The following is an 11,090-nucleotide window of genomic DNA, read 5'->3' as shown; positions in this document are numbered from 1 at the left end:
CTCTCGAACACTCTTGTTTCAGAACTTGTGAGTTAATATTTGGAAGAGACCTCAAGTATTGTTAAACACTTTGCTGAAGGTGAATTACTTATATTGCAGGGGAAAATTTTATAACTTGATTTTTTCTATAAACACTATATGTATGCTTTATTTTCCTAGAATAACAGTAGAACACTTTTCCTGTAATTCCTGTAAATATTTGAGGATGTGATCAAATAGTACTCTTTGGCCTTAATATCTATTAATACTGCAAACTTCTTGTTGCAGCATAATTGAAAGGTTAATAAAGTAACTGGCATCCACTTAAAAATCATATTCAACAGCACTACAGAAGCCTCCAGAAATTAGTATTTTAATTAGTCACTTAGAAGCACCCATATTTCATTACATTTCTACCCTGGTATGTCCTGTAAAACTGAAGTGTCTATTTTATGCCACCAATAACCATTAATTACAAATTGGGGCATCTCAGTGCTTTAGGCTTAGCAAACAAGGGCTACAAGAGAAGACAATTTAATTCCATCTCAGATGTTCTAAAACCTGTATGAAGCTTGAGTTCCTTAAAAGTTAATTCTTTTAGCATCACTCCATTTGATTGTTGCTTAATATTTTTTTAACAATCTGTTTGTGTGTTTAGGTTATGGGGTTACTTAGCCTCACACTGCAGCAGAATTTGTTGAACTGACAGAATAAAGAGAGGCTGAAGCATGAATCCAGTTAAGTGCCATGGAACTGTGTAGAATTGAGGGTCTTCACTGACTCAGAAATATATATAAATATACATATATATGTAGTGGGTCTTAAATAGCCTATATAAAATACATTTAATGTATTACTACAGCAATGATGATAATTCCAATGTATGAAAACTCTACGAACACAAAGGAAAATGAGGGTGGTTTTTTTGTTTGTTTTTTCTTGGATTATTTCTATTCAAATTTTATTTTGAAGGGTAGTATTTCCTCATTCCTTCTGGAAAATAGTGCTTTAAATCCAAGGTCTGTTCCCAACTAGTACTTCAATTACTAATGCTTCATATTCAAGAAGCAGAGAGGCATCACTTCTGTATAAAAAAGTATTGGTGTTCTAAACTCAAAGGTTAATTTGAGCACTGAAAATGTGTACACTACTTTGGCAGTTTCACAGGTACTTTGAGCCCTTGTAAATTGGTTTATACTAGCAAGGATAAAAATTACAAGGGTTACTAATCTTCATGCTGGAATCATTAAGATAATTACCACCAACTGTTTTATTATCCAAAGTATATTAAGGGAAATGTAGTTGCATCCTGGAGCAATAAGTAAAACCTGGGTAGGTTTGTACCAGCCTGTGCTTTAAATGATGAGCTGAAAAATGCAGAATGAAGCTCGTGCATGTGCCTGACATAACTTTCCCACTGGTAAACTTAGAAGGTATATAAATATATCAAGTGGAATATTCTCTCTGCAAGCAGGTCCATACTTTCTAACAGTATAACCACATCAGAGCTCCTTTTCTGGCATTTTTTTACTAATTATGGTGCTCCCTCTCATTTGGTTTACATCCCTTCCTCGCATCAGATGAGGCTATTACGTGTTATTATTTTTACAAATCAAAACTCCACACTTTCAAAATCTATTTGTAACACTGTAATTTGAGTCTTCCAAAGGAAATGAACAAATCTTGGATGACTCTTTTTTTAATTAACACTGCAAATATTTCCCATTCTCCTAAAGGAAAATGTGAATGCCTCCATGAAGTCTTCCTGGGCTGTTGTAAAATTCAGAAAATGTACAAAAATTATTCTGTAAGAATGAGTACATATTGCTACACTTTACAGCAAATATGTGCCACTACCTTTCCCAGCACAGCTTGACAAAATAGGTTCACAACCACATAGAAATCGTTTCTGGACTTTGTTCTTTCATAATTAATAAAACACACACACACACACACATACACACACAAAAGTAATCTGGATTTCCCAAAACATATTTAATTTTTTTAAAGTAACAGAAGTCATTAGTGAATTAAAGTAAGTATTTGTTTCAGTAGTGGGATAAAAGTTGTTAATAAATAAAGTTATTTTTCAGTTGTTGTATTATTTCAATATTTTTATATTAACAGCCAGGTGGTGATGGGGAACCTTGTCAGGTAACTTTAGCAATAGAGGCCACAACAACCAGACTATGCAAAGTGAACATCATGAGCAAATAAATCAGAAAATGAGACTAAATATGTAACCTGTATATATATTTTAAAATTGTCTTTTGGGTGTTGGGCCCTTGTAATCAGAGCAAATATTCTGCATATATGAGGATTAGAGGAGGGAGTTAGAGCAGTGAAAAACATAATAATAGAGAAAACTTTAAAGTGTTTAGAATAACTGGAAAAGGGATGATTTTACTTTTCTGCTCATGTTTCCTGCTTACAGAGAACTGCTTCCCAAATCAGAAGGATGCATTGCACAGAAGAGCAGCAAAATTATTTTTGCAAGCACATCTCCTTCCAGACCCATGCCTCAGATGCTCTTAGCTCCCCATCAGTGAATCACAAAAATGAAAGGCAAATAACCTGTGGGAAAGCAATGAACTAAATAAATACAAATGAAATATATTATTCCTAGAAGTTTGGTTGGTTTGGGTGAGTCAAAGCCACACTTGTACACAAGACTCAAATTTCCTCTTTTCCTAGCATGCCCTCAGGTGGCTATCACAGTGATTTCTTCCCAGGGTGTTGTACTGGTGCTTTACAGCTGGTGGGAGAGACCTTTAGGTCTGTGGGCTTGAGTGAGATACACTCTTCTTTTAATGGCTAAGGGATGTGGCAAAATAGAAACACAAAACTTATCACTGTCCATCTCTTACTGCTGAGGCAGTCCAAGTCTCTTGCCCACACACCTGGAAAAAGAAGGCATGCACCAATATTACATTTATTCTTAAAATGTATTCTTATTCTTATAATGTAATCTTATTCTTATAATGTAATATTTCAACATTATTGTATCATATCCAGACTTTAAATTTTTTTCCTCTTCTTTCCCCCATACATTTCCTCTTTATGTAAGAAGAAATCTTTTTTATGGGAAGCCCCAGATTCCCTCCCTTAGCCCATGAAGCTGTCAAACCCAGGATGATTATGCCAAGAAAAATCTTCTGTACACACTGTCATACCCTTAACTGGTGTAAATTGACTTAGCCTCATTGACTTTAATGGCACTATATTTGCAAAACACTTATGTCAACTCTGAATCTGAACCACTGTATTAAATACATTACAATGTGAGATAACTACCCAGGGACTATATTTACACTTTAGATGTTCCTGTGTAAATACACAGGGAAAACATTTCCAGGAAGCTCTGCATTTAACCATTAAAACACGTCTGATTACTCTGTATTTCATTAAAATTACCTTCTCATAGAATTAATGAGAGCAAAATAAACAGCCCTTAGGGCTCATATTTGTGATAGGTCTGCCACAGAATCACAGAGGGTCCCTTGAGGTCCTGCCTCATTGAAAAGATTTTTTTTTTTTGCCTTAGTGAATAGAGTTCAAGCTTTCAGTCTCACTAAAGGAAAAAAACAAAAGACCATGGTGGTCTCCCAGACGTATAATACTATGAAGCTCAAACACATGGTAAAAACAATGATTCTCTTGAGTTTTACAGAGGAACAGGGAAAACAAAGGTTAGTTTTTTTGGATGTGGCACCTTTTTGTTTCTGCTTTTTCATTGTCAGGGATGTGTACAAGCCTAGTGCATTAGTCTGATGTTGGGAAAGAACATGTAGCTACAGAAATGTCTGACAGTTGGGAAGTGCCCAGGGGACATGAGGTCAGAGGATAACTGATTGCTCATACATTATCTAGTAAAGTAAATAAATAACTGACATTTTAGTCCCTGAAAAAACAGTGAAAAGCCCATAACTTGACTGTTTTGGACAACATATGGATTCCTGAGCACAACTGTTCAGATATGGCATTAAATGATTTTTCTACTAAGAAATAAAATATTGGATGTTGCCACATTTTAACTATTTCATACAAGTTGGAAACTCTGAGAGTATACAAGTGGTATAGATTTTTACACAGTAATTAATACATTAAATTTCTGGAAAGAATAATGGTCCTTTTGAAACTTAGGTAAAAATGCTTCACAGGGAAGCACTTTATTCAAATGGATAACAAAAGATATGGATACTGCAAGTCATACCAAGCATTCCAAGGGCTAGGCTGTGACCTAAAGTTTCCAAGAGCAATTCACAATCATAGGTGAAGAATAAACTCTTGACAGACTGTACTTGAATCAAATTGAAAGCTCCTTCTCTGCTTTGCTTTCAGTGTTTTTTGTATTTTCTCCCCCTTGACCCTCTAGGAACATAGGTGACAAGACCTGAGTGTTCAAGCACTCTACATTACATCTGAGTGGAGAAAAGGAGGGGGTTTGTGTCACACCATTCCTTGAGCAGTGCTTTGTCATCCTTGCCAAAGGACATTACAGTATGGTATGGGACAGAGTTCCCATTTGGCAGCAAAAAAACAAAAATCTGAGTTTGCTGCATATGGAAGAATAGCTGCTGCCCACTCTCTAGCTGCAGGTCCAGTCTTTCTCCAAAATCTGCCTGCTGGATCTTTCTTTAGTCATGCCAACACCCTTTATTAAATGAGAGGTTGGTGATGCATGGCAAAGCTCCAATATGTTGTTATGGGTTTTATTTCTTTTCCACCAAACATCTGATAACCCTGACATGTTTGAGGCTTGAGGGAATAACTCAACTTTTAAGTCTGAATCCCAACTGGGTTTGCATGTATGGAAAGGACATTGCCTTCCCACCAGCCTGTGGGGTTATGCTGATAGTTTCTCTTACACTGAGACATTGGTACTGCTGAACATGTTACTGAATATGGTACTCACAACACCATGAACTAATATTGTTTGCTTGCTGAAGACCAGTGGCAGAAATCTGTGTCTGTTTTTAGCTCACACCTTTTAGGAAATCACTGTGCTGAGACCATGCAACAGCCTGTGTACAATTCAGAGATTAAACATAACCTCTGCTTTCCTCCCCTGTCCAAAAACATTTTCCCCTGGAAACTCCTGCTGAAGTGACTCATCTGTATCAGAGAACACAAGAGTGGTTCTGACGTGATGCCTGGGGGGTTTTTTCCTTAAGTGTGTCATATGATTTTTGTCCTTGAAATTTGTGGAAAGAAAAGATAGCTGACCCAGTTCACATCCTGCCAATGTCTAAGTATCCCATTGTCCATGCCTCAGAAGAGGAGTTTTACTGAAGACAAACTGCTGATAACTCCAGGTTATAATTATCTCTGTAATTCTGGTGGCTTATAGGAAAACTGTTTGAGTTGCAATTCAAGTATATTGTCCAGAAGTTTCTTTATATAGATACAATACTAGGTAGTGGCATACCAGAATTTATAAAAAAAATTATTCTGCTGCATTTGAAAGTGTGGGGTTTTCCCACACAGCACTTACCACAGACAGCTTTAAGAAAAAAGGATATAACTGTAACATTATTCTTCATTACAATTCCAGCTGTCTTATTTCAAAAGAAATATGGGCTTTATGCATTCTGTCAAAAGATTTAGCCTGAAAATCTTCAGGCTATATATTGAGCTGAAAAACTTTTAAGATACTTTCAACTGCATGTAATTATTAACATACAGATGTAATTCTAAAAAATAGAGTAAAAAAAATAATACTAATTCCAGATGTAAATAATCATCAAGTAAGAGAGTAATTCTATCAATGTCAGTGTGACTTTTCAGGTGAAAATGCCAAATTGGGTCTTCAGTCTTTCTTGCCCTTTTTCAGAAGTTCATTCAACAAGTTGTTGATGAGCATTCTGTAAAAATAAAATGTATTTCAGAGATAAAATTCAGTATGAATTTTATTTCAATGTGTGTTGCAGATATTTTGACAGATGACTGTAACAACATTGTTAACACGTAGATTGTAAAATTAAAAATGGGGAGGAAAAAAGTAGGAATTTTTAACTTTTGACAATTTTTGGTTCATACTGTAAGCTGCCAAAACATGAAAGCTTTATACAGCCTCTTTCACAAAATGAACAATTTTTTTTTAATAATTCTGGAAAATAAGCACAGAGATTTAAAGGTTGATTTAAACATAAAGGTTGATGTCACATCAGCAAAAAAATACTTCTGCTTTGTTAAAGATATTGCAATGAGAAAATGAAACTTTGCCAATATTATTTTTTTTAATCCATCGATTTAGCTCAAGTTTCTTAAATGATGAAAATATATTTGTGATTTTAGGCTGTTTGTTCTCCTGACATTATCATATACCTTTAATTGTCAAGAAAAACAAGGAAAAGCCAAGGTTGCAGATAACCTAGTTTATTCTGAGCTAAATCTAGCCTGAAGCTGGGCTTGTCTTTCAAAGAGAGGGAGGAAACAAAAATTAAATGATGCTTTCAATTTACTAGACTGATTGGAAGTAATTCAAGTACCTCAAGTGATGTAAAGTTTTAAATCTATTGATTAAATTTGCATCTCTTAATTTTGAAATGATAATTTATGTTGAGTGTAGCCTAAACTGCAGAATCTTTTGCTACTCAAGTATTGATTTTTAATATGTCAAATGTACTAATTAAAATGGATATTTCGTAGATGGCTTTTTTAATATTAATAGCTGCTCACATTCTAACCACTGACATCAACAATATTTTGCAGAATTTTATGGATCATCACATGTTTCTCCACTGGACAGAAAAAAAAAAAAAAAAACAAGCAGAAGCAGCTGCTTTCAGTACAGAAGAACTTGAAGACTGTGGCACATAGCAGAAATGCAAAAAAGTTCCAGTTTTAGTTGAATGTTTAGTTCTGGCACTGCATGGTGTTGACTGCATCCAGTCTTTAGTCCATTCCATAGTAGAGAGCTGTGAATAAAGGGGTTGGAAAAACTGACTTCAGGCATTATGTCCCTCAGAGCTGCAGTCTGACAGAGCTGTGCTATATGTTTAACACTCTTTGAACGGGGTTCTTGCTCAGCAGCACTTGCTTGGAGATTTTTCTTGGCTATTTTGGATACTTTCATCAGAGAAATACATTCTACATCAGTTAATCTTGGTGATTTAGTCCAGTTTTCCTCAGGACCAAGACAACATAGTAAAATTTGAGTTGCATTTGGCCTTCTTCACAGACCTTTCACATGTTATGCATTTTGCCTTTTGAAGTCCAATTTCACCTCTCTTTGGAAACAGAGAGTTGAAGTCTATGTTTATTTTTTTCACCTGACAGAAAACATTTCAAATTATTTAATATTGGTTAAAATGTTATTAACCTTATCTGAAGAAATAAGACAGTACAATTATATCAGTTTTATAGGCAATCAAATATACAGAGCTGCCATTTGGACCCAGGGCCCGAGACTGAATCCAGTCCATGGAGGAAAAGAAGCTATCAGAGAAGTGTCTAAGTATGTACAGTAAGTTCTTCAAATAAAACTGTCTTCTTCTAGTCCTTTATCCTTATTATAACTGTCTTTCCCAGTCCTTTATCCTGATGCTCAATGCAGAAACAATAGACCCTTGAAATCTATTATATGGATGTAGCATGTTCCCTATAGACAAGGACAGTTTAAATGAATCAAATATAAATGAAAGCTATATTGCATGAAAAATTAAGAAAGCTGTTACTCATCATTACACAAGGACATAAGAAGAATAGGATCTATAAAAAGGCAGATATATCATTTAATGAAAATGAGAGTGGACATTGGCAGTGTTCATTCTTTCCTAATATCACTAAAAAACTCTTACTGAAAGATTTCTGTGGTGGACAGAGGATAAAGACATAAGGGACTAGTGAACTAGTGAACAAGGAATAATGCTATAAGAAAACACATGGAAATTCACAGAAAGAACAGGTAAATAGTAGAGCTTCTTGGAGAATTAGATATGTTCTTTGCCTCACTGTCCTCTGAGATGTTTGGTGATTTGGTGGCAGATTTAGATGTCCTGATTTAGTGCAAGATGAATTAAGGTTACTGTGAAGGGCATCCAGCCAAGCACTTTGAATGTACATACCAACATGGCACAGTCCAATACATGGCAGATGGAATTATCTCCTGTAATCCAAACTAATTGAGCAGAGATCCAAGATCACCACTTTGGGAGAGCTCTGAAATGTGGAAAGGAGGAGAAGCAGAGCTTCTGCTGCTTCTTAGCAAAGGCCTTGGGCCACACTTCCCTGAGAGGTGGTGGGCAGGTCCTGGGTGTGCCTGTGCATGCTCAGCATCCTTGTGCTGTGCTTTTCAGGGAGAACTTCCAGTGAAGTCAGCAATGGGAAGACATGGAAAAGGAAGTTTGCCCTCGAAAAGGTCTGGTGGTGGGCATGGAATTTCAGAAGACTCAAAGTGGGTTAGCCAAGGTAATTCCAGGAATGTTGTCATGACACTTTACCTTGTATCCAGGGGGTCAGATGAGGGCAGGGCTATGCTTTTTTCTCTTGGACTTTGTAAAATTATATTAACAAATGGTGAACATGTACATATGACCCTAAAGCCCTTCTTCTACAATTGTACATCCTTAAATTGAGTTGCTGTGGTCTCAGGTGGACTTTACTATGTTTTTATGTTCTGTTTAAATGTGTGGAGAGTTCTACCTAAATACTCCAACTTCTTTAATATTTAGCTTGAAATTATTCTTCTTCAATGAAAGAGTTTGGTTGAAAGCTCTGAGTACATATAAGTGATACATTTCTCCCAATCATAACATTCATTATTTGCAATCTGTAATATCCATATTTCATTTAAAAAAATACATAAAAATGCTCAAAATCCTTGTTTACTCAGGAATTATGTGCAATGAATTTATGAGATAATGTTTTCAGGCCTGTCAATAAAGCCTAAACCCCTGCTGTGCTGAAGCTTATGTCATGTGCTGCACACACATTTCTGGCACGATAATATGACCTGGTTTTACCTTCCTGTATTTAACTCTTATCAAATGGGTCATTTATCCTATACTAAAAGCACTGAAGGAACAAAGAACAGCAGTTGATAATATCATAATAAAATAAAGCTGCAGGTATTATTTAGATTGTCATTTAGAGCAAATAACAATCTGTAAGTAATAGAAGAGCCACATGGAGCACAGATATGACTGCTGACTTGGGAGCAGCATTTGGTTAAATAGATGTTCTTCCAGTTATGTGATTAGAGGAAAACATTACAAAGTGCTAACAGCTATATTTCCATTCTTGTTCAGTACCTTTCAAACACTTTTTCTAATTTTTGGTAGAAAACAAAGCCCAGTGCATGTCTGCTGAGCAGAGAGAATTTAAGCACCTGAACATATTCCCCAAAATTGAATTGCAGATGATTAGCAGATAGAACTTGGCAATAGAATCACTGATGTGAAAGGGGAAATGCTTTCCAAGAAAGCAATATATTTGGGACAGGGAAGGGATTTAGTAGATACAGTAAGGATTATTTCATTTAAAGCCCACTGTATTTTTGCACATTATGTGTGATGCTCAGCTGGTATATCTAATTTGTGACCAACATTTCACCTACTGTATGGAAACAGCTTTGGCAGTTCCAGCTCTCCAGCCTTACGACCTCACCAGACATCAGTGATTCAGAGATCTGTCAGGTTTTGTGTGCTGATAATTTTGCAGGGGAAATAAAGCAGTAAGAGAAACAAGCTTCAAATTACTTTAAAATAACTTTAAAATACACCAAGGTAGTGTCTTATGTTGACATTTTTTATATCCAATCCTTATTTTAAATTGCAATATGTAGAAGAGAGTGAAAAGTGATTGTAGATGCAGGTTTGTCTCTCTCTTTTGATAACAAGAGATCTTAGCCCTTTAGCTTTCTGTATTTCTTACTACTGTATCTTATTAATAATCTCTCTTTACAATCTATGTTTGCAGTCTCTTCTCTGTTTTCTTTTTCTTCAATCACACACAAATATTTGTGTTAGCTCAATGAAGGCAAGGCGTCGATAATTCTGTCTGATAAAGATTTCTTCTGCTCATTATGCTGCTTCTAAATTTTAACAAACAAGAAATACTGTTATTTAGCTGGTTACCAGCCCCAAATATGTTTCAGTGCTTAAGCAAACACAGCTGGGAGCATGATAGCTGCAATGGAGAAAAAAAACAACTCCAGTATAAATGAAGCTGTGGTTTTTCACATTTACCTTAAATTACTACTTATGAGTTAGTTACACTTACAAAATCTCATTTTTAACAGCCATTTGGCACACTTTTAGTCATGATAAGCTTTTATAAATTTTCCATTGTTTTAGCAGTATTCAGTGCAGACATCAAGTAAATTATCTAATTTCTTAGAGTAGCTGCTGGTATAGACCTAAATCTAAGCTTAGGCTGTCTAAATACCTGCAGCCAAATCTTATTCTTCTAACTTCAAACAATTTTGTGCTGCAGAGTCTGGTGGAAAGGGTGGATATAGTAAAAGGATTTAAGAAAATGTACAATAAGCTTTGAAATGCTTGATATAATTGCTGATAATTTGCTGAATTTTCAAGATTTCTGCACAAATTCTGGGATGGGGACTTGTGGTGGAACCAGGTTAACAACAGAGTTGGAAAGCTACCTGAAACAGGAATTATTCTGTAAAATAAGGCTACTCCCCTTCTCATCCCAGCAAGGAAAAGATAAGTGTAAATCAAGATTTTTTCTTTTAAAAATGCAGAAATCAAAGTGTTGCAGGAACGCTGTAGGAAGGAGGCAAGTAGTATGCAAGTAAAAGAATAAGAGTAATTGAATGTACCTTGAAAAAAACCCAAAAATGTAGAGAATGATGAGTTGGAGATCTTGTATAAAGCAATGCACACAAACTAGGTGGGAAGCAGCAGGTGCCTAGAAATGAGGGATATTACACAGTAGATAGTGGAAAAGCACACGTGCATGTAATTTTTGTTTTCCTTTCCAAGCTTCTCTTTTATTCCTCCCCTGGTTGGTATTAAAACCTGAAGCATGTGAATAGTGCAAATACGAAAATGTTGCACAGTAATGTTGATTCAGTGGCACTTTATCTGCTCATTAGCTGTGTACATTATAATTGAACTCTGCTACGTGTGGCAGCCACAGGAATGACA

Source organism: Oenanthe melanoleuca, chromosome 4 (assembly GCF_029582105.1).
Source record: "Oenanthe melanoleuca isolate GR-GAL-2019-014 chromosome 4, OMel1.0, whole genome shotgun sequence".
NCBI classification, from domain to species: Eukaryota; Metazoa; Chordata; class Aves; order Passeriformes; family Muscicapidae; genus Oenanthe; species Oenanthe melanoleuca.
Note: the sequence above shows the minus strand (reverse complement) of the source record.